Here is a 24670-nt window from a genome sequence, read left to right as displayed (position 1 = left end):
ACTGAAATGTTAATTTACAGATTGACTTTCCTATGATTTTCTTTTCTGCTGTGTTGCACAACAAACATACTGTTGACCAATCAGAACTAATCGATGATCGGTCATGACAGGATATGCACTCACACTGATGACCGCCATACACGGTCACATCATCTTCATGAAAATGCGATTATTTTCACTTTGCCTCATTCTGTCTTTGAGATTCTTCAGCCAGTTACGCTGCCATAAAAATGGTGATTCGTTCAGGGTCGTAGGAAAGAAAACATGATTCTACAAATGATGCCAGTATGCAGAGGTTGGTAAATCAATACAGACACGAGTGTGACTGCTGTGTGCATTTCCATTTCCCTTTTTGATTTGTAACTATTAGCACCTAATAAACATGCAAAAAAAAATTTAGAGCAAATAGTTTTCCTACAAAATGATGTCCTCATATGTGGACAGCGGGACTAAGTTGTGAAATTTTAAATAATACCAAGCTATATAAAGATTTTTTTTTTTTTTTTTTAATCAAATAGTTTGTTTTCAGGAGTGTTGGTTATTCATGTTTTTGAGACGTTACAATACATCATCATGATTCAAAGTAATGTCCAGCATCATCCAATCACTGTCAACCATGTTAAAATAAAATGATACATTATAAATTCTGAATCTATGTACTGATTATCATTGTCACATGTCTGTCAAACATGTTGAGTGATCCAAACATCATCTGCAGCCTGAAACTGAACTTTTTATAGGAAGTTTGGATTGAATGCACATGGCTAGGATGCTCCCTTGCTCCCTATTTAGTGAATGACTGAACCTCCAGTGTGCGGTCTGTCTGCACTGATCTCAGAACAGTTTGAAATGCACCTTATTTTCATCCTAACTCCATATAAAGCCTCTGAAAGCAAAAACAAATTCTCAATGTGATAATGCACAGTAAATATAGGATTTCTAAAGAAAAAGATGTGCTAAAGTATACATTAGTGTACACTGCGTTTAGCAGTGTGGCGTTTCGCGATAAATCACTCAAATTTTTAAATGCCATATCGGATGAAACTAGAGACTCTTGACTCAAACAGGTTTGAATGTAAAAACTTAATGAGGTTTCTTGCCAGATGTAGTTTTGTTGGAGTTTTCCCAAAGACTCTGTGATTGGCGCCATGTTGTTGGTCACATGACTTGGTGCGTTGAAAGTTTAACCCTTTACTGACAGCACAGAGTCTCCTGAACGGAGATCAAATGATGCGTCGTGTAAAGCGAAGCCAAAATACAATGTCCAAGCATGTGCATGCAGTGTTGCACAAGGATAGTTCTCCCAAAAAATGAAAATTCAAAAATGTCGTTCCAAACACAAAATGTGAAGTTCAGCTAAATGTTCACAGGTCTTTTTCATTCAATAAGATCATAAAGCGGCCATCTGGCATTGTGGTCTGGCATAACATCTTCCAGTGCCATATTTGAATATACCGTTTGCGGACACACATGGGAGTTCTGGCAGAGGGGAATATTTAGTGAAAATTTAGTTTCACACACAAAACTATTGCATGACTTTAGAAGATTTGGAATTAAGTGCATTGATTGCATTGGACTACTTTAATGATACTTTTTCTTTTTGGCTAAACTAACCCTTTAAATCATAATATAGGTATTTTTAACAAATATAAGTCTTAAAAGAACAGTAGCAAAAGCAGCCTGTTTAACTGAAAGGCTCGGAGAGAGGGTAGAATATAGTCAGGGGAATAAAACTAAAGTTTTCGTATTTTGTAACCTAAGAAAAAAAGTTAAGAATAGTTTGCATTCATGAAGAGTTCTTAAGAAATGTATTTTTTCTAAATCGCTACGTTAGATACCTTTTTACAAGCGTATAATTTATCCTAAGATAATGATTAGGATGTTGTGAATCCAGCCCCTGGAAAAACTAAAGACTGTTTTGGCCCAAGGCATCTACACTAACAGTATAGTGGGCAAAACTAAATGCTGTAAAAGAGAAGACAACATTTTGGAAATGTTTTGAAAAGACATCTTTGCCGTTTAAATCTACAAATGTCCAGATCATGTATGCAGTTAACATTCCAACATGTCAGCTTCGACCATCTTATAAAATCTGTTTTGAATTGATCTTTAATAATGCTTTTCTCAACATTCTCACCAAACACCTTGTGTAAGAACACTGAGTAATATGACGAGTCTGCAGTACACAAGTGTGACCTCAGCATTCTCATTTAAACACTAAACACTCATCCACAAGATCTTCTGCACAGAACAAGCATCCCAGAACAAACCAGTCCAATAACACAACTATACAGCCATTAAAACCATCACTCTAGGCCTTTAAATTCAGAGCTTACCCTTGTGATTTTCCTCTCGCTGTTGAGTTGAGTGTGGAAAGTTCCTGATGTGTGCTGGAGATGATCAGACACACACAGTAAACCACACCCCTGATCAACACTCATGAACACTGCAGCTTTCTGTCTTCTCATGAGACGAGTGCTTATTCTGTCTTAACCCCGTTAGAACATTACTATTGAAGGCCTGGGGCAAGTCATGCCAACAACACACACACACAATAGGAGAGTGTTTGCCATGTGACTGAATGCACATAAATCAAGTGTGTGTGCAGAAAGATCGACAGTATTAACCTCTTCAACTCTGCGGACCTGCCAGCGGGTATAAAAGGGGGCGCTGTCGCGAAACAAATTTACGCTTAAAATGTTCAAGTCTCCAAATACAGGGGGCCTGGGTAGCTCAGTGAGTACTGACACTGACTATCACACCTGGAGTCGCGAGTTCAAATCCAGGGTGTGCTGAGTGACTCCAGCCAGGTCTCCTAAGCAACCAAATTGTCCCGGTTGCTAGGGTGGGTAGAGTCACATGGGGTAACCTCCTCGTGGTCGCTATAATGTGGTTCTCGTTCTCGGTGGGGTGTGTGGTGAGTTGTGGGTGGATGCCGCGAAGAATAGTGTGAAGCCTCCACATGCCCTACGTCTCCGTGGTAACGCGCTCAACAAGCCACGTGATAAGATGCGCGGATTGACGGTCTCTGACATGGAAGCAACTGAGATTCGTCCTCCACCACCCGGATTGAGGCAAGTCACTACGCCACCACAAGGACTTAGAGCGCATTGGGAATTGGGCATTCCAAATTGGGGAGAAAATCACCGCCCCCCCCCCCCCCCATAAATCAGGAAACGTAGTGGCCAAATAAAAAGCGCAGTAATTCACAATAATGCTTAATTTTATATCAGCAAACTAATCGCAATATTATCGAGAATATTCAATATATTGCCCAGCCATAGTGTAAATGCTTTCTAACGTTGTCAGTGCATTCTAGCCAAGTCATATCCAATATTTATCATGTTGTAACCCAGCAACTTTCACACAATATGTGCAAGGATACCAGAAAAACACGCAAACACGCAAACAGAAGTTCATCTGCCTAGAAAAGTTGTCCCATCACTAAACAGACAAATTAAACCACTTAAAAAAAAAAGACTTTCATTATAAGTGCATTACTTATATTTTTACAAACTGAGGAATGAGTTGAAATTATTTTCTGTAGACGGTCCAAACAGCGTAAATTGTATTGAACCCAAAACATTCCTTTAAGATATTTACACTTGACAGTTTTGATCTATAACTGGAGAAATAGATTGCAACAGCTTGGTTTTGTGACGCTCTCCAAGCTGAAAGAGCGTCTCCAGTTTCTCATGATAAGAGTTGATGTAAATCCCTCAAGTCTCAGCTGAAGTCTTTAATGACACTATAGAGCTTCTGTTCACTCATTAGATGATTAGTTATGCATACGGTGTCTTTGTGCAGCAGTAATGGACTGATATGCAGAAGTTATGATGTTGAGTTCCTCTGACCAGCACTTACAGTACCACAGGATAATAAATATCTCTCTAATTGTTAATGACCGTTCATCTCTCTCTGTGTCAACAGTTGTTAATTATCTTCCAGTAGACCCTTCAGTTCTGTTATTAGTGGTGTTTGTTAAAGGAATATTCCGGGTTCAATACAAGTTAAGCTCAATCGACAGTATTTGTGGCATAATGTCGATTTGCAACATAAACTCGCTCACAATCACACACCTACACAACCAAATCGTGAGATGTCACGGGGGAGAACGAGAAAAGGAGCGAGCACATTTTTACCTACCAATCAATTTTATTAAAGCATTATTTTATAAAGCAAATACAAGCGTCATCGTTATACTAGAAGATATAGTTCCTGACTTGTTAACTAAGGTTATAGGTTGGTTTCTATAGGTGCCGTGCAGTGATATACTGTATATACACGGTGAACAGTTGTTTCACGTCACAGGTGTTACTATATTGTGTATTTTAAGCTGAAATTGTCATAGAAGCGCCACAAAATGACATGGTTGTGTTATCTCACATTTGCTTTTTCTGACACTATCGGTTAGGTTTAGGTTTAGGGTTGGGAGGTTGGTTTTGCTGATTTATTTATTAGTTTTTTCACAAACTTCATATTCAACCGTTTCATTCAATTTTATCACCAAAGGGTGTCTTAAATTAATTCAGTAAAACTTTAATCAAATGAAAAATGGAACAATTACCAGTAACTTTTAGCGCAACGTTGCATTATTTTTATCATATGAAGTGCTTTTATACAGATCCTCGAAATACAATATTGAAGTTATTTTTGTCAAAGAGCTGCACAAGCATCACAGATGTAAGGTAGTGCTTAATTACTGTTTTATTATTATTATTATTATTATTATTACAGTGAATATTACATAACTATACAGAAGCGATTTATATTTCTGTCGTGTTTTTGTCCATTTAAATGGAGCTTTTATTTTGGCGCAGCTTCACAACTCTGGAAGTGCAGGTCCATATGTGACTGTAAGGAGGTTAGAGTGAAAGGAGAACACAGGGAAGCGGGTTTTCCAGGCTCAGGTAAGACTTTTAATCAGCCACTTCAGTGCTTTACAACTTCACAAACTCATCAGCTTCACAGGCATGTAGTAACTTCAACTCATTAGCTTCACAAACATAACCATGGCCTTCCTTGTGCCAGACTTTCTCTCTCCCTTCTTCTGGTGGCGTGGCTGCTTATATGCCACTCTCCCCATGCTCACTGGAATTAGAAACAGGTGTTAAACATAATCTAGCTCAGGTGCAAGCGCCCTTACCGCTTACTCTCCGGACGGACGCTTGACCACGCCCCCGCTGCCACAGTGACCCAGTATGATTTTAAACCGCAAAAAGGCTGCGATTTAATTAACTAAATACAGAGTATTTTTTATTCAATAGCAGCCTTTGCTGTTTAATCACACTGGGACAAATTATGGACATTTAATTGTTTGCACAGTGTTTACACAATGACTTTCGTACATCAGAAGGTATCGCTTTTTGGTACGTGAGCACAGTATTGGACCTGATTCCAATACCAGTATCAGTATCGGGACATCCCTACCATAACCCTTTAAGCTTGGATGGGCGAGAAAAAAAAAAACAATCTTGACCGACACAAAATAGGTATCGTTTTAAAACTTAGAAGCTCTACTTTCCAATGCATGTAGACATTATGACCAAAACTAAACAAGTGCTTTGAAATTTGCAGACAAATCAGAAGTGTTCAGTTTTGATAATTTATCAATAATTTTGCACTGCACATATTATTGCAATCAATAAAAAAATCAAACTCATCAAATACCCAAGTGTCATATGTTGTTGGAAAGCTCTCAAAGAGTAGAATACAACCAGCCTATTTCTTTTATTCACAGACAACAATATACATGCATGTGATCGGCAGAGGACAAAAAAAAAAAAAGGAAAATGTGCTGCTTTGACGCGTCCACTGCAGACAGCCTCGAGCTGATGCGGCGCGTCGCATGAACGGACGCGCCCGGTGTAGACAGGTGAGGTGATTAATCCCTGAACTTGAAAATATCTGTTCACCTGGAACAATAAAGCCTACGTACACACCGCAGCTGATGTGGCCCAAATCTGATTTGATTTCACTCACATGATACAAAAAGCTGTAGGCACGCAGAGGTTTAAAGAGGACTAAAGTGTAAAAACAACCATAGTAACTTGCCTTCCAACGTTTCATAACTCTGCTTCTCGCACCACGACCAGTGATCCCCATTGATACATTGCTTTTATTGCAAGAGGACATTTTTCAGCGTGCGCCGCAAGAGAAATGGATCAGGCTGAAAGCAGCGTGTCTTCTCACTCGCGGCATGTGCTGAAAAATGCAACATTAAAGCGCTAAAGCAATATGTGCGCCATGCAAGGGAAGGTTGAATAACACTTGAGTAAAGAGTATCAGTAATGCACTGTTGATATTAAGGCCCGATGAGATATTACCCCCCCCCCTTCAATTTTTGTAATGGATTTACACAATTCACATGGGTCACAATTTTAGGAATTCCATATTAATACGGAAAAATCACATCCCTCTATATAGCGAGTAATAGCCAAGTATGTCTTTGACATTTATGTTGGTGTTGCTTATATGCTGCATTTTTGCTAATAACAAAAAATAAAAAGAACATAAAATATCACATATTACTTAAGAGGTGGTGATTATCTTTCAAACAATCGGATGCATAGATCATTAGATAAACCACATGAAGGACAATGTTACATATGGCCACCAGGAGATGGCGCCAAATACATGACACAGACTCGATGACTCAAATGACACAGAATGAAACTCATTCTGTGAAATCTCATTACTAAAATCATGTCTGCATGCTATGCAAACCTTTAGTCATTGTTGTGTTTGCATGTGTAATTAGTTCTTATGTACAATTATTATGTTTTATTTGTTTGGAGAAGCTTTTGGATACTATGATCAATTATTTTTGTAATGCTATAACTTTTGATTGCATTGTCATATCAACAAATTTTTTCTCAGTTACAGTTGACATGATTGGGAACAAAACAAAAGCAGTTTTTTGGAGTCACCCTGTTTACACCCAGAGATATATAATGTAAAATCAGAAAAACAAGAAATTAAATGTTTTTTTTGTTTTTTTTTTGCAGTTTCTTAAAGTTAGAAGCCTTTAATTTTGGGTGTGCCACTGAAACAGGAAATCTTTAAAAACACCCTCAGAGCTTAAAGGATTACACAAAACAAAACTACCACAGTCATGTCATTTTCATGAGATTAGAATGATTTTAACACTGAAACACACTATTGACCAATCAGCATCCAAGACCAGAACTATTACTACATATACTATATGCTTTATAATGCAAGCTCAATAATGCAAAAATGTACGCACACTCACAAATAAAAGTCAGTGGCTTTAACGTCAAAATGTAAGCAAGGTGGGCAGTGATGCGTGTGCTAATATGGTTGTTCGTGTCAAGCGTGTGCAGACTAGAGTCCTGTCTTTACCACTGATGGATTGTAGATAATGAGATATAGGATCTCCGAGGGCATTTTTCAGTCCTGTGAACTTGTATGTAACTCTAATAACAGACTTTTGGCACACAAATTGCCTTTACATTCTAAATAGTAAACTTTTACCGTGCTAGTAAACTCTGATTAAAATCTGGGCCACAGAAAAGCAAAATCATCAAACTACATTAATTCAGACTGCATTATTCTCTCTGGTTCACATAACCCCTCACAGCGTCCAGAGAAGAAAAACACCCATCAGAGTCACGCTGTCCACATTACAGACCACTTTATGGTGTCTGAGGAATGTTATTTTCCATGTGAGAGTTGTGCGAGGTTTAAAAAACACTATTGTGAGAGAGACAAGCACAGCAACCTGTTTACAGCCATTAACTTAATTCAAGTAGTGTCTCCCGTTCTTCATTTTTATGTGATTCGTATGTGCTATTACCTGATCATGTGTCCAATCTACAACTCATAAAACACACAGACAAAACAGTCAGTTATAGAGGAAATGGGTTTAAATCGCTACCCCAATCATAAGTGATGCTTGACACCACTAATTCACTATGATAACCTGATGTCCTGAAAACATTTATAACCCTCATTATCTGCAGATATAAGTCATAAAACACTAGACATCAGACTTGATAAAGAAATTTCTCTGATCTCAGTCTGAATTCGGCACACACTTGTCTGAAAAATTAATATCCATGAAATATTACTGCTCATAAATCAAGCGCACTGACTCCCTGTGAGATGATGGTAATATTTCTACAATTAAAAAATGCATGAGGTTCTACTTTGGGAAACAGAATTCGTTCATGTTCGACAACAGCGCTGAGCTGTTTCCATGTAAAATATGGCGCAGGGTAATGATGATGTCACAGAATTTTACAGAACGCATCAGTATATTTTTAAAGTATAGCCACAAGCTTTAGGCTAAACATTCTAGAGACTGATCTCATGAAAATGACGTGACTGTGGCGACATCTTTGCAAAATGATATTACATGGTTCAATAGACGTATTGCGTCAGTTCTGAGGTGACATGTCCAATGTGTGGCGCTAAAAGAGTTAAATGTTCTCCCAAACAAATTATATTTTTAAGGTTAATGTTCTATAGAGTTTTCATTCAACAAACCAACCTTCCTACTAGTAGGGTTGAAACGATTAGTCGACATTATCAACAACGTCGACAATAAAAAAAAATCCATTGTCGAATAGTCGTTTGTCATTTAACGTAACATGAGATCACATTAAACTCTAATAATGACGTACGAGAGCACTTCTGAGATGTCAATCCGTGCATCTTATATGGCTCGTTGTGCATGACACCGCAGAGACTCACAGCATGTGGAGGCTTATGCTACTCCGCGATCCACGCACAACTTGCCACGCGCCCCATTGAGAGCGAGAACCACTAATCATGACCACGAGGAGGTTACCCCATGTGACTCTACCCTCCCTAGCAACCGGGCCAATCTGGTTGCTTAGGAGACCTGTTTGGAGTCACTCAGCATGCCCTGGATTCGAACTTCAAACAAACCTTGCCTTTCTTTTGGGAAAAAAAAAAAAAAAATATCAATATGCATTAATAAAAAAAAAAAATAAATAAACATTTGCACTCAACCGGAGCTTAGAAACCAATGCTGACAGCATTAAGGTAACATGCATAAAAACTGAGACTACACAGAGGCTATAACATTTTTATCATTTAACGTTATTATTCATAAAAACGAGGTGAAAGTTTGCTTTTTATAAAATGCCCTCTGCACACGTTCAGATATTTAACACTTACATACTGGTCTGATAAGGTTCCAAGTTTCTCGTACCGCTTCGTATTTCCACCATAAAAGCAGATCCTCGTCCGTTGGTTTACATGACTCCAACAAGAAACAATCAGAATAAAAAGTATTACAAGTATTGCCACACTGGGCAATCGCATCTTCTCTCATCCAACACCGATGCCCCCTAGTGGACTCCCCCTAGAGATCCAGAAGGAAATTACAGTATAATTCAGCGCTGCCCACGGCAGACAAATGCACAAAGAAAAAATCAGCTTGTGATATTCGAGTATCATTTTTAATAGCAGAACGATTACTCTTAGTCGATTACTCGTGCACATCCCTAACCACAAGCCACAAATCATTTTGCAAGAATGTACGTACTGTAACGTGATTCTCTGAGACCAGGTTGACATACATGTTAGAATCACTTACTAAACTTGTCTGGCAAGTATTTCAACTCCTGTAATGACCAAGTAAAGCCGGTAAACATGGTAACTTTCAAATACGTGTAAGGATACCAGAAAAAAAAGACTATTTACATAGAGCAAACTCCATCCACAGGAATTACTTCAGACGTCCATCTGCCAAGAATAGTAGTCCCACAGCTAAAAGGATGATCTTGACAACAGCTCAAATAGCACACATTTTTGTATGCAAGAATTAATACAGCCTCTTGAAAATCCTTGAAATCGTGGTGGTTAAATCATTGATTGTGTGAGATACCATCATATCCCATTATACTAAATACACCAACATCACAATGATCGTTATGGCAACACGTATTCAACAATATAGACCGATATACATTCACTGTAAATGCGTCAGTGAGTGGAGGAAAACACGTTTGAGATGTCTTCCACACACACAGAGGTGAAACGGCATGTTTTTTTTCTGTTGCGATATAAAGCTGCAGCTTCATTGTGTTTACAGTGATACTCCAGCTCAAAAGAGAAGTGCTGCAAAAACTGGTGAATATCTGCCTGATCATCTCCCTCCTTTAGATATCTCACTCTCTCATCTCTATCTTATCTTCTCAGTCACCAGGCAACTACGCTCCTTTCTTCATGCCGAGGGTTAATGAATCAATCCAAACTGTCCATTTCAGTGAATCGATTCAAAACTCTGATTCAATGATTTCATTGCACACTCAAAGGATTTTTGCAGCTTGTTTAATCAACTTAGACTCCCTTTCCACCTGGTATTAAGATGCATTTCGGGTGATCCGACCACATGTGGTCAGCCCTAAATACAGGTCTAAGTGGGGTCTAAAACGTTTTATGATCGGATCAAAGAAACCACATACGAATGTGGTCAAAAATGCATGTGTCCACATCACATTTGAGGTGTAAATGCTAATCCATCCTGTATGCGTCCCAGCAGAAGTGAAGCTCCACCCCTCACCTGTCAATCAACCGCTGCGCTAAAACAAGAGTTTAAACTTTGCCGTTTACGAGCAGCTTTAAAAGGAAATAACCGTCCGATCGGAAAATTTTAAAAAGAGGATGCATACACAATCACGGAACTTCTTTAGTGTGTCTGATATCAACACGGATGACAAGCACAAACACCTGAAGCTCCTTTAATACAGGTAATCCACTAAAATAAAGGATAATTCTGCTTGACATGTTGTGTTTGTGCTTAGATTAAATATCAGCCGCTTCTGGGAGAAACAGTGCACCATTTTTTTTCACGCTTTGTCTTTTCTGACTTTGTTGCCAGTGGCGGATTTAGGCATGGACAACATGGGCAGTTGCCCAGGATGGCATCTTAAAGGTGCCGGTCAACAACTTCGCCGCACCCCCCCAACCCCCGGTCAACAACTTCGGGGGCGTGTTGAAGCGGGTTTCGCCCAGGGCGCCATACAAGCTAGAACTGCTACTGTTTGTTGCGCTTTATTATTATGCAGTAGCACACTGACATATTGATTGATGTATGTCGTCATGAAACAGAGATCCTCCCCTCCAAATCCGAACTTAAGTGATCACAGGAGATGCATTTAAATGACCAGGTGTAAACAGCGATATGTCTCACCTGACCACATGTGATAGGATCACCCAAGATGCATCGTAATACCAGGTGGAACGGGGTCTTAAATGATCTGATGCAACACAATTCCTGAACATTTTGCCGCAACTTAATTTCACAGCATGCAACCAACTTAAATTGGTAAAATGGAAGTTTACTTAAACCATTTGTGTTGGGACAACATATTAATTTTTGTTGGTCAAACTGGTGTACATTTGCTGTCTCTTGCCCAGCATGAGTAAAAACTGTGAATTTAATGTTTTAATATTTACTATTTATTGCGGTATTTGTACTTGCAGTGTTGTGTTTGTTGCTCTTGAGTTTCACATCAAGTATTTGCTTCCTTTTGGGTTGCTGAGTTTCACTGTCATTGTGGTTTGTGGGTTGGATATTAAGGAACCTGTATGCCTGTAAAAATGTTTGGTTTAAATCTTCAAGATGTCGTCACCTATATATGAGACTATGAGCTCATGACTCTGTGCACTTACAGTAACAAATGATCAGTCGAAAGCTAAGAACGGGGAAAGTTACTTTGCCTCAAATTAATTAACATGATGACTTTCGACACATATTTGAATCTTGGTAATGACAAAATAAATGTATGTTCATTCAACATGACTAGATCAAATTCATTCAAACGAATTATTTTTGGTTGAAATAATGTCATTTAAACAGAACATGATGGACACAGGGCAACACTTTGCAATGATGATTCAAATAAACCAAAGCAAATGATCCCAGCTCAACTTAGAGCTGACCTTGGTTCAATCACTTTCATGTTAGTATCGAGCATTTTGAAAACAAACATTAAAAGCACCATGCTGATTGCTGACTAAACTCCTGTTTCATCCTTCAGTAAGTGCTGTGAGCGGAAATGCCGATTAATAGCAAACGGCTTATCTTTTAAACACATTTCATGCGTGACACAAATTTCCTGACAGAGCTTACAAGCTCTAGACAGACGCCTTGTGTCCTAATTCACATACTTTACAACCTAAATAGTATGCAAGATTAGAGGCCTACTACCCGACCCGATAAACCGTCAGGTTTTGAGCCGGGTTGAAGTCAGTTTTTCCAAGTATAATTTCAGGATTTGGTTTGTAATTAATGAAAAAATTATTGTTGTATTTTTTTTTTTTTTTAAATAATCGGCAACATTTTAAAATGTTTATTTATTTTAACATGAGCTGTATCACGCACATGGTTTCACCCTCACAGACGGACGCAAACAGACAAGTTAGGGGCTGTTCACTCCGAACACGTTTTTGCGCGAGTCTGCGTTGATTTTTTTAATCGTTTTTCAATGTAAACACACACTGGACAAATGTCTTTGACTGTTCCGCCACGTCCCGCTGTTTTTCAGCATCTCTCACAGGACCGCTGCATTTTTTTAGACACTGTGTCAAGTTAAAGGTGCTGCAAGCGATTTGTTGTTTTGTTTCTTTTTTTCATGGAAAGGTATGAAAAATTGTACTACTCACTGAGAGATATTAATGAAATAAATGCCGTGAGATATCTCACCGGTCTCTGTGACAGCTCTAGACTCTGTAAACAGAAAACAAAAACGTGTCCGCAGACAATGACGCTTTCTGCCTGTCAATCATTTTGCATGTTCTCATAGTGTTGTGGTTGCAGCGAATTATTGAGGCTTAATGCCATTTTTATGCCATGTTGTTCATAACACTTGTCAGTTGAGGGCGCTATTTTTCTGCTGTTGTTTTTGACAATCGTTTCTGCCCGATGTCTGTCTCAAAGCTCATTTGCTATCTTTGGAGTGCGGGGTTTTGGAAAAAAAGGGGGCGTGGCTAATCCAATGGTTCATCTTGACAGCTTGTTGAAATTCTAGAATGGCTAAAATCGCTTGCAGCACCTTCATTAAGAACTTTCAAAAATGCATCGAGACACCTGCATTCGGTTTCATTCGTTCTGGTCCATCAAACTTTTTTTTTTTTTTTTACCGCCGGTGTCACAAATATTCAACGTTCTGAAGAAGTTTAGGTTAGGGCTGCACGATTTGGACAAAAAGTAATATTGCAATCATTTTGAAAAATATTGCGATTCGAACTACGATATGATAAAGACACGAAAAATGTTTACCTTATTTTTAAGATTTACGCTTTTCAATTACATAATACAATTCCATCAACTTGATTTGTGTATTTAAAAAAAAAAAAAAAAAAAAACTACATTTTATTCATAAAACTTAAATTTTTTTTTTTTTTTTTTTGTTAAAGATTACACAGTTACATTTTAGGAAATATTTTATTACATTTGAAATGCGAGTGTAGTAGCCAAGTGATACCTTTTGACCAAATTTAGATCATGTTTTGCCCATGCTCTACTGCCAATAAAGACTTGAGTCCTCTAAAAATGAACCAAAATCAGACTTTTTCACAACAGCCAAAAATAAACAAAATAATTAAAATGGTGAAACAGAAAAAAAAAAAAAAAAAAAAAAAACGCTGTTTTCTTCATATATTTACATTTTTTTGCTTTTTTTTTGTCTACTTTGTGATAGTCTCATCCTACTATTTATCATAATATTTTTGGAACCCAGTCAACTTGAATAGTATATCATTGTAATATAATATTTATTATTATTAAACAATAGTAATATATCAAACTTTATTTTATAATCAAGCTTTTAATTTGGCGGGAAATGCAGAAACACCTTAAGAGTTTCTGGTTGTAGCAGTGTTTACAACATCTGTATAATGTGCTCCTCATTTTAACATCTTGTCCTCTGTCCACAAATACAAGGTGCCATGGACCATTTTATTTGTATATTGACAAGCAAACGGAACCGAACTCGGATCTGTTACTCTAAACACGAGATGGATATACTGTAATGATGCACTAATGCAGTACAGATCGGACAGACCAGCACACATTTAAGCGAGAAGTGCATTTATAAATCGCAGCCTTTTGCGGTTTAATAATCATGCAAGGTCACCCCACTATGAAGGACAGATTATTAAAAACAGTATGGCAAAGGTGCCCAAATTGTGTACTTTTGTACTATGCATAACAGAAGTGTGTATCTGTGCATGTTTATTGGGGTAATTTACCACAACCCCTTGCACTACAGAAGAGGTGGTGGTTCTGGCTATGTTTGGATTCGGAATAGCATACTATCATACTATATCAGCAGCATATAGTCTGTATACTGTGCATAGTATGCTTAATATGGCAAAATGTGCATTATACAACAGAGCACATTGCACCCTGAGAATGTTAAGTATTACAGACCTCACTGGATTTCCCTATCGTCAGTGAAGCATACTTTTAGTGCGTGGTCGAAGCATGCAAATTACAACACCGCAAGAGATGCATTTGCTTGAAATGAGCATTCAGCAGAATGCCTTGAGTCTAGGCTTGTTTCAAATGGCTCCCACACACACCACAGGAAGACGAGAAAATGAAGAGCAGAGCCATTAGAGAGCGCGAGTCCACGCGGACGACAGCTCCTTCACAAGCTCTCTGGCATTTCTTAACGTCTTCAGATGCATTAATTATTTAGAGTGGCCAATTAGCTCTCGTGTGTCCACATACCCTAAAGAAGAAGAAATCCCACATGCCACATTTCAAACACTGACCCTACAACAAACGTTCGCCATTCTTTTGACAAATGTATCACAAATTATTTAAAACGATTACACTAACATGCACTGACTTTAATAACATAATGTGACTGGTCAGACTTTAATGAGTGTGACATCATTAATTATTAATTATAAGCTTAATATATACAGTAAGAGATGTCCAAGGTCCTTGGAGTGCTGTCTGAGTGTGTGTACAAGTGTGTATTTGAGCTTTAGAATGTGAAAGACAAACATCTCCCAAAGGCGTTTCCTCGTTAACAGCGTTAGAGTCATTGTAGCGCACATCTATTAACATGTTCAGGATCCAATGCCAATTACAGCAAGTAGGTAAAGCCAATTACAGCTTTATTCTGCCATCAAACTTGAACCAATCAGTGCTGTCACAGTCATTTCCTGGCTTGCTTTTCCAAACATCCTCAATCGCTCTGGGGGGGGTAAACTGGTTTTGGATCAGTTTCCTCTTTCTCTCTCGACGTTTGAGGAATGTTACACAAAAAATAACATGTTTTACTTGGTTACATCCATAAACTCTTATAAAATAACAATCCAATTGGGTCATTCCATGTCAACTCAACCAGCGGTCCCCAACTCAATATATTGTTTTCGATATTTTATTTATTTTTTTACTGGTGGAAGAAATACATAAATGATGATGAACGATAAATGTAAAATGTCATGGAACAATATTTACAGAGTAATCCATTATTTATACTTGATGACAATTTTTTGCCTATTTTGGAGCAAAACTACAGGTCACAAAATAAACTTAGAGGTGTCAGCATCATGACTTTATTTTTACACAGAGATTGATAGCTCTATTACCAAAAACAGTTGATTTCAGCACTCCTTGTTGCATTATACGCCAATGCTGTGAGTTTAAACATGGGGAAAAAACACTCGTCGCTTTTCCAAAATTGGAGTGCCTATAAATCCAGAAGTATTAAAGATATCTTAATATCCTTTTAGACTGTAGTTCAGAACAAACTTTACTTCTTGTATGTTCATTTTTAAGGCCCTATATGGTTAGATCACAGAGGTATGGGACTCTCAATGGGGCTCCATTTGTAATCTGTTAAAGAGGTCATGTCATGAGGAATCAAATCTTCCTTGACCATTTTGACCTATAAGAGGTCATTCTACTAAAACACACTGTAGATTTCAGAACTGAAAACTTAATCCCCAATAAAAGCATTTATTGACACCAAGCTGCAAAAACGCCTTGTGGTCTACTTCCGTGACTTCCCTACGTCACTAGGGGTACATTAATTCATGACCGCCTCTATAGTGATAAAACATCAACGCCTACTTTACATCATCGCACCCTTGGCCCCGCCCACTGGTGCTCTGTTAGTAAACAGAGAGAGAGAGCGCGCGCGCAGGACAAAAAGGCCTAGTGTGGCCTAACTATTCCTGAATACCAAAGGGGACCCATATGGACTATTTTGAATTATTTTTGTATATAAACATGCACTAGACAGACGTCTTTGTCCATTGTCGTATCTCGCGCCGCTTTTAAAAGACGCAGTGTCAAGTTACAACTCCGAAAAGGAGACCCCATTCTGTTTCATTTAGCTGAGCTGCTCTTGTTGTTTTGAGCACAAGCACGTCCTGTTTTTAATTGTTGGTGTATGTAAACATGCACCAGATGGAAGTCTTAGAGCGTTTAAAATATACATTTTACAAGTGCACGCACGAAGCGAGGCGCAGCGACACCGGCAAAAGCGGTAATGATTCTGAATGTGTCGGAAAAACCAGCAAGGAGACTGTCTAAACAATTTGTTAATTTATAGAGTGAAATGCACATTAGGGTTGTGCCAACAGATGATGATCTCCAGGATCGATGATGGTCAGAGTGATCGCCAATAGCTGATGCCTTTGACGATGCCAAGATGATATTTGGCTCGTTTTCCCATGTATTAAATTATTATTATTATTATTATTATTATTATTATCATCAAATTAATATAACAATTTGCCCGTAGACACAGACACGCGCTTGAAGAAACACACTTTATTATATTATTAAGAACAGATAACAGAAAAGCCGTCTATGCGCATGTATGACACGCTGTTTGTTTGGAGGCGTGCAGTCTCGTGGAACACACGCATGTAAAAGGTTCTCACTCTTTCTTTGTTTCTGTCTTCTGAATTTGTTTTTGAAAGAACAGTATCGTCAGTTTCCTGTTAGTTTTTTTTTCTGTGACCAACCGCCAATCAAAACTTGGTCAACCAAGACTCTTCTCATCTACTAACGTTTGGTCGACTATTAGGGGGCAGCCCTAGTGAACAGTTATATATGTATTCGGATGCAATGTGTTGGATGTGCGTTATGTGTAAACCCTAAAATTTGGTTTTGTGATATTGTGGAGCTTGTTCATTCTCTTCCACTTGAGTTTCAAAAATGGCTCTATTCAAGGGACTGCATGATGTTAACCAATCATTTTAAAGAGTACGTCGTGACCCTTTTAAATTTTACCTATTTTCGAGAACCAAATGTGGGTCACATCGTATGCAGTCTGAAACTAGAAATTTACCTATTCACAAAACAATTACAAAATCTCCTTTTTTCCAAATATACGCTTTTACGCTTTTAAAAAGTGAATAAGTGACACTCTTTAGTTAGAGCAAGTTAAAAAGTACTGTTAATAATTTTTCAGAAAAAAGTTTGAGATTTGGTTAATTTGACATGGAATAACCCAGTTATTTCCACGGACAACCCAGAATAGTTAGTCTTATAAAATTATTAATAAAACTTGATTTTGAACATTCTTTGAAAATGTTTGTGGTGTTTGCCCGTGCAAAAGTCGTTGTCATGATGCATGCATGTTCTGGGTGGTTGAAGAGAGTCCTGCAGACTTAAGTTCCACCTTAAATGCAAGTTTATGGGATTTTTGTTTTTTAGGTGAAAATGGTAAGTGTGATCTCTTAGAAAAAATAACAGAGCGCCTCTCCTCAACACGCATGATCTGAGGGATCATTGACCTCTGGAGCACAAATGCAGCAGGACAATTAAAACACTGAACATCTAATACTAACACTTACAATGAGCAATAGACATAGTGATGACTGACCTAGCAAATGCCACTAATTAAAAATCTACTCGTAATAATCCAACTAAATATGGCAAGTTTTCATTTTCAAGTCTCTTCTTCCATATTTTTCCATAACGACGGCCTGCGTCCAGTATGAGTGGTTTTAAACTGAGATTAACGTGTGTATTCAGAGGAACTGGAGTTGTTTGGGGTTCCTGGTGTGCAGGTAATGCGCCTAGCGGGGCAGCTCTTCCCTGGGCATCAGTGCCCGTGGCGTGCACACATAGCACCCTTCCTCAGCAGCTGGTGAGCCCTGTGACCTCTGACCCCTGCGGCGAGACCCAGCAGGCAGACCTGAGATAATTACCCAGCGAGCAGAGAGACACGCTGGGCTGTAGGACGGGAGAAAATGCACTACTTAAGGAGTCGCGTTCTTCTCCATGTCTTTAACTGCTCAGTTCTCCATCTCATTTATATCCTTTCTACCCTTGTCTACCAAATCTCTTACTATGTACAGAATCTGTGTCATGCTGTCGATTACCACAGACAATAATTTAAACTTGTCACTGAGTTTGTAAAAGCAAACAAAAATCATGTTTAATGTAATGTACTTACAATGGAAGTCTATGGGGCAAGTGTAGCGGAGGGTAGAGGTAGACCTATATTCGGTTTTACGATTTATCTGTGCCGATGGTTGCTTTTTGGAACTATCGGTTATCGGCAAATAGACAGTTTTTCATAATTTTGTCATTTCAAAATAAGAATCCCCGGTGTGTTTCGGGCTTGTTTATAGAGGTTGATTGATATGGGTTTTACCGATTAATCGGTGCCGATAGTTGCTTTTTGAACTATCAGTTATCAACAAAAATCGATGTCGATAGTTGTCGCTGGTTTTTTCATTATTTCGTCATTTCAAAATAAGAGTCCCCGGTGTGTTTCGGGCTTGGGGTAGACTGATATATCGGTTTTCCAGATTAATCGGTGCCGATAGTTGCTTTTTGGAATTATTGGTTATCAACAAAAATCGCCTGATATTTGGTAACCAATAGGTTTTTTTTTTTTTTCCTCATCAATAAACCTCATCTGGTGAAATATATACATATACTTAATCTGTACAAAACTTGTGAAAAAAAAAAAAATAAATAAATAAATATATATATATAAAATTTTATTTAATCGGTTATCGGCCTATCCCACCTCATTAGTTATCGGTATTGGCAAAACCCACTATCGGTCGACCTCTAGCGGAGGGTTTTACAACAGATTTTTTTTTTTTTTTTTAAAAGGGTGATATTTGAGCTGTAAAGTGTCTAAATTGTCCTTTAAGGGGTGGCACTACTTTTCAAGGCAGATGAACTGTTCTTATGCGTTACTTACGTCATTCCTGTGGATGGAGTTTGTTGCTCCATGATATAATGAATAAAGATATGTATACTTTTGAAACTGTGTATTTTCTTCCTCCATAGACTTCCACTGTATTGCATTACTGTAAACATGATTTTCGCTTGCTTTTACAAACTGAGCAAAATTATTTTTGTGGCAGCTGACATTTGTCACAGATGCTGTCATTTATAGATAATGTCATAATGTAAACACACACATGAATTAGATTTCAGAATGGCCTCCCAACAGGATAAACAAATATCACAGATGTCTGTCCAAATTAATTAATACATCATTCATTCAAACGCCTACACTCGATGATTCCTCAAACATACGAAGGAATGTTTTATTGAATCATTTGTGTGATAAAAGACAGACGACCCTCAGGATTTACTGCGGTGAATTACCATATCCTAATTACACCGTCCCTTCCACAGCTGATTTATATTTAACACATTATATTTAAAACACCTTCCTGTGAATCCAAGCCAACAATTTTAACATGTGATCTTCAAGTGCTGCAGTTGAGCTGAACAGATAAAATACTATTGGATATTATGAAAGAAATCTGTTAATTAATCACCTGCTTAAGTGAGGAATAAAATATTTGGATCATTAACACGTCAAGCACAGAACAAGAAAAATAAAGTTTGTCGACATTAGCTTTTCAGGTTGGTTTGACAAAAACACAGTGTTGAAAAAGACTTGAAAAAGACTTGAAATGAACAAAATGAAAAAAATTAATGTATTCAATCAATAAATAAAATATTGAATATCTTATTTTTTGTTACTTGCATAATTAGTACTATTTAAAAGTATTTACACTGATTTGTTGAACACATGCTAAAACCGGAAAATATTATTTTTTTCTAATTTAATTTGTTTTTCATCATTCTGGTCACATACTTTGTGCATGACACGAGTAAGTTTTCCAACAATTGTTTACAGACTGATTGTTTCACTTTTAATTGACTATATCACAATTCCAGTGGGTCAGAAGTTTACATACACTAAGTTAACTGTGACTTTAAGCAGCTTGGAAAATTCCAGAAAATGATGTCAAGCCTTTAGACAATTAGCTGATTAGCTTCTGATAGGAGGTGTACTGAATTGGAGGTGTACCTGTGGATGTATTTTAAGGCCTACCTTCAAACTCAGTGCCTCTTTGCTTGACATCATGGGAAAATCAAAAGAAATCAGCCAAGACCTCAGAAAAAAAAATTGTGGACCTCCACAAGTCTGGTTCATCCTTGGGAGCAATTTCCAAATGCCTGAAGGTACCACATTCATCTGTACAAACAATAGTACGCAAGTATAAACACCATGGGACCACGCAGCCATCATACCGCTCAGGAAGGAGATGCATTCTGTCTCCTAGAGATGAACGTAGTTTGGTGCGAAAAGTGCAAATCAATCCTAGAACAACAGCAAAGGACCTTGTGAAGATGCTGGAGGAAACAGGTAGACAAGTATCTATATCCACAGTAAAACGAGTCCTATATGGACATAAACTGAAAGGCTGCTCAGCAAGGAAGAAGCCACTGCTCCAAAACCACCATATAAAAGCCAGACTACAGTTTGCAAGTGCACATGGGGACAAAGATCTTACTTTTTGGAGAAATGTTCTCTGGTATAAAGAATCAAAAATTGAACTGTTTGGCTATAATGACCATCGTTATGTCTGGAGGGAAAAGGGTGAGGCTTGCAAGCCGAAGAACACCATCCCAACCGTGAAGCATGGGGGTGGCAGCATCATGTTGTGGGGGTGCTTTGCTGCAGGAGGGACTGGTGCACTTCACAAAATAGATGGCATCATGAGGAAGGAAAATTATGTGGATATATTGAAGCAACATCTCAAGACATCAGCCAGGAAGTTAAAGCTCGGTCGCAAATGGGTCTTCCAAATGGACAATGACCCCAAGCATACCTCCAAAGTTGTGGCAAAATGGCTTAAGGACAACAAAGTCAAGGTATTGGAGTGGCCATCACAAAGCCCTGACCTCAATCTGATAGAACATTTGTGGGCAGAACTGAAAAAGCGTGTGTGAGCAAGGAGGTCTACAAACCTGACTCAGTTACACCAGTTCTGTCTGGAGGAATGGGACAAAATTCCAGCAACTTATTGTGAGAAGCTTGTGGAAGGATACCCAAAACATTTGACCCAAGTTAAACAATTTAAAGGCAATGCTACCAATTACTAACAAAGTGTATGTAAACTTCTGACCCACTGGGAATGTGATGAAAGAAATAAAAGCTGAAATAAATCATTCTCTCTACTATTATTCTGACATTTCACATTCTTAAAATAAAGTAGTGATCCTAACTGACCTAAGACAGGGAATGTTTTCTATGATTAAATGTCAGGAATTGTGAAAAACTGAGTTTAAATGTATTTGGCTAAAGAGTATGTAAACTTCTGACTTCAACTGTATATTATTTTTTGTTCCATGTTTATTGTTTAATTGCATATTTGTACCATTTACAAGTGTTTACACTGATTTGTTGAACACATGTTAAAACTGGAAAATATAAATTTTTCTAATTGTATTTCATTCGTTTTTCATCATGTCACATTTTGGCTTTTTAATAAATAAATCATGTATTCAATCAATAAATAAACTATTATATTTAATTGATTTTTTTACATGTTAATGGTTACTTGCATAATTTTTACTATTTACAAGTATTTACATTGATTTGTTTAAACGTCCTAAAAGTGGAAAATATACTATTCATTATATTTCTTTAGTTTTTCATCATTTTGGTCAAATTTTGGCTTTTTTTTATTTTTTATTTTTTTATGAACAAATCCATGTATTCAATCTAGAGGTGCACTGAGACCAATTTTTGAAGGCCGATACAAGTACCTAGTTTTGGGTAACGGCCTATACCGAGTGCTGATACGAGTAGTTTTGTGTTTGTAAACTTATGCCATTCTATATGCATTTGATATGTTAATATTGCCAATATTAGCGTTTTCAGTAATTAAAAACTGTTGCTTTTGTACCCTGCTATAATTAAAATTAAGCCTTACTTTCTTTTTATCACAAACATATTCAATCAATAAAAATATTTCATATATTTTTTTTTGTTACATGTTTATTGTTAATTGCATAATTTGCCCTATTTACAAATATTTACATTGATTTGTTGAACACATGCTAAAACTGGAAAATATTAATTTTACTAATTATATTTCATTCGTTTTTCATCATTTTGCTCACATTTTGGCTTTTTAAAAATGAACAAATCCATCTATTAAATCAATAAATAAAATATAATATTTTGTATATTATTTTTTGTTACATGTTTATTGTTTAAATGTATAATTTGTACCATTTACAAATATTTACATTGATTTGTTGAACACGTAAAAAAAAAACAGTACTGTCTCTTTAAGAAAACCGGCATTTCTGTAAATGAGAGAGACTTGAATGGCTTTATCTCATCTGTGCCATGCATGATTAGAATTAAATGTTTATTTTTTGTTGTTGTTGACCTTACACCGATAAAGGAAAACCGTTTTAATGCATTTATATGACCACACATTGTCACCTCATTAAGCAAAATCGGTGAAAGAATGTAAACTCGCTCACTGATCGATGAGTGCAAGATGACACTCTTAATTAATCTTCACCATTTTGTCTTTAAGAGTGACTGCTGTGAACCGCTGGTTTTATAACGTTTTAAATGAGTCATGTTAGTTTGAACAGAGAACACCAGCAGAACAGAGGAGGATCTGTGTGAGCTTTTATATTTCCACAGCTCTGAGGTGACTGAAATCAATAAGTGTTTGACAATTGTGTCGTCTATTATACACCCTTCGGAAGATCAATAACAACAGTGCCAAACGCTCAATAAGAGTTTTGTTAGTCGCATACAAGCATCAACTCTCCTTCTGTCCACACATGGAAACTTTCCTGTGAAAATATCATTTTTCTGGTTTGAAACATTTTCACACGCTGCTTGACTCATTGCACTGTGTGCAGGGGGATGAAATGGTGGAAACCTGCCTGAAGAAACATTCTGGTACCCTGAAATACACTGTATAAGTAATGGGACTTATGCGAATGATACAACGGGCGAAAAACCCCATAGACTTACAGTACATTGAAGGAGGGACCTGAGCTGTAGCATATAAGCGCATAAAGGAATCATAAAAGTAATCCATAAGACTCCAGTGGTTTAATCCATGTCTTCAGAAGTGATATGATAGATGTGGGTGAGAAACAGATCAATATTAAAGTACTTTTTTACTATAAATCTCCACTTTCAAACAGCTTCCCCAAGTGCTCTTCTCTCCTAGTAGGGCTGTTTGAATATACAGTATATATACAGTTGTGCTCAAAAGTTTGCATTCACATAAATTGTGAAATTTTGGCATTGATTTTGAAAATATGACTGATCATGCAAAAATGTAAGGTCTTTTATTTAAGGATAGTGATCATATGAAGCCATTTATTATCACATAGTTGTTTGGCTCCTTTTTAAATCATAATGATAACAGAAATCACCCAAATGGCCCTGATCAAAAGTTTACACACCCTTGAATGTTTGGCCTTGTTACAGACACACAAGGTGACACACACAGGTTTAAATGGCAATTAAAGGTTAATTTCCCACACCTGTGGCTTTTTAAATTGCAATTAGTGTCTGTGTATAAATAGTCAATGAGTTTGTTAGCTCTCACGTGGATGCACTGAGCAGGCTAGATACTGAGCCATGGGGAGCAGAAAAGAACTGTCAAAAGACCTGCGTAACAAGGTAATGGGACTTTATAAAGATGGAAAAGGATATAAAAAGATATCCAAAGCCTTGAAAATGCCAGTCAGTACTGTTCAATCACTTATTAAGAAGTGGAAAATTCGGGGATCTCTTGATACCAAGCCAAGGTCAGGTAGACCAAGAAAGATTTCAGCCACAACTGCCAGAAGAATTGTTCAGGATACAAAGAAAAACCCACAGGTAACCTCAGGAGAAATACAGGCTGCTCTGGAAAAAGACGGTGTGGTTGTTTCAACGAGCACAATACGACGATACTTGAACAAAAATGAGCTGCATGGTCGAGTTGCCAGAAAGAAGCCTTTACCGCACCAATGCCACAAAAAAGCCCGGTTACAATATGCCCGACAACACCTTGACACGCCTCACAGCTTCTGGCACACTGTAATTTGGAGTGACGAGACCAAAATAGAGCTTTATGGTCACAACCATTAGCGCTATGTTTGGAGAGGGGTCAACAAGGCCTATAGTGAAAAGAATACCATCCCTACTGTGAAGCATGGTGGTGGCTCACTGATGTTTTGGGGGGTGTGAGCTCTAAAGGCACGGGGAATCTTGTGAAAATTGATGGCAAGATGAATGCAGCATGTTAAGAGAAAATACTGGCAGACAATTTGCATTCTTCTGCATGAAAGCTGCACATGGGACGCTCTTGGACTTTCCAGCATGACAATGACCCTAAGCACAAG

At 37.7% G+C, this 24670-nt stretch overlaps 1 protein-coding gene across 2 annotated transcripts in view; it reads right to left on the bottom strand.

Moving 5' to 3' along the window:
- The window catches only part of LOC127429279 (ras-related protein Rab-27B-like), a 46841-nt gene that overhangs the window by 20205 nt on the left and 1966 nt on the right, over window positions 1-24670 (bottom strand). The window contains exon 1 of one of the 2 annotated variants that reach the window (XM_051678231.1): window positions 2337-2372. The exons of the other annotated variant lie outside the window; for it this stretch is intronic. The gene's annotated coding sequence lies outside the window, so the exon portion shown is untranslated. Of the gene's footprint in view, window positions 1-2336; window positions 2373-24670 lie in introns of those variants that run through there. 2 annotated transcript variants of the gene reach the window in all.

This window comes from Myxocyprinus asiaticus, chromosome 38 (genome assembly GCF_019703515.2).
Source record: "Myxocyprinus asiaticus isolate MX2 ecotype Aquarium Trade chromosome 38, UBuf_Myxa_2, whole genome shotgun sequence".
NCBI lineage: Eukaryota > Metazoa > Chordata > Actinopteri > Cypriniformes > Catostomidae > Myxocyprinus > Myxocyprinus asiaticus.
The sequence above is the reverse complement of the archived record's forward strand: the minus strand, read 5'-3'. Positions and strand labels throughout refer to the sequence as shown.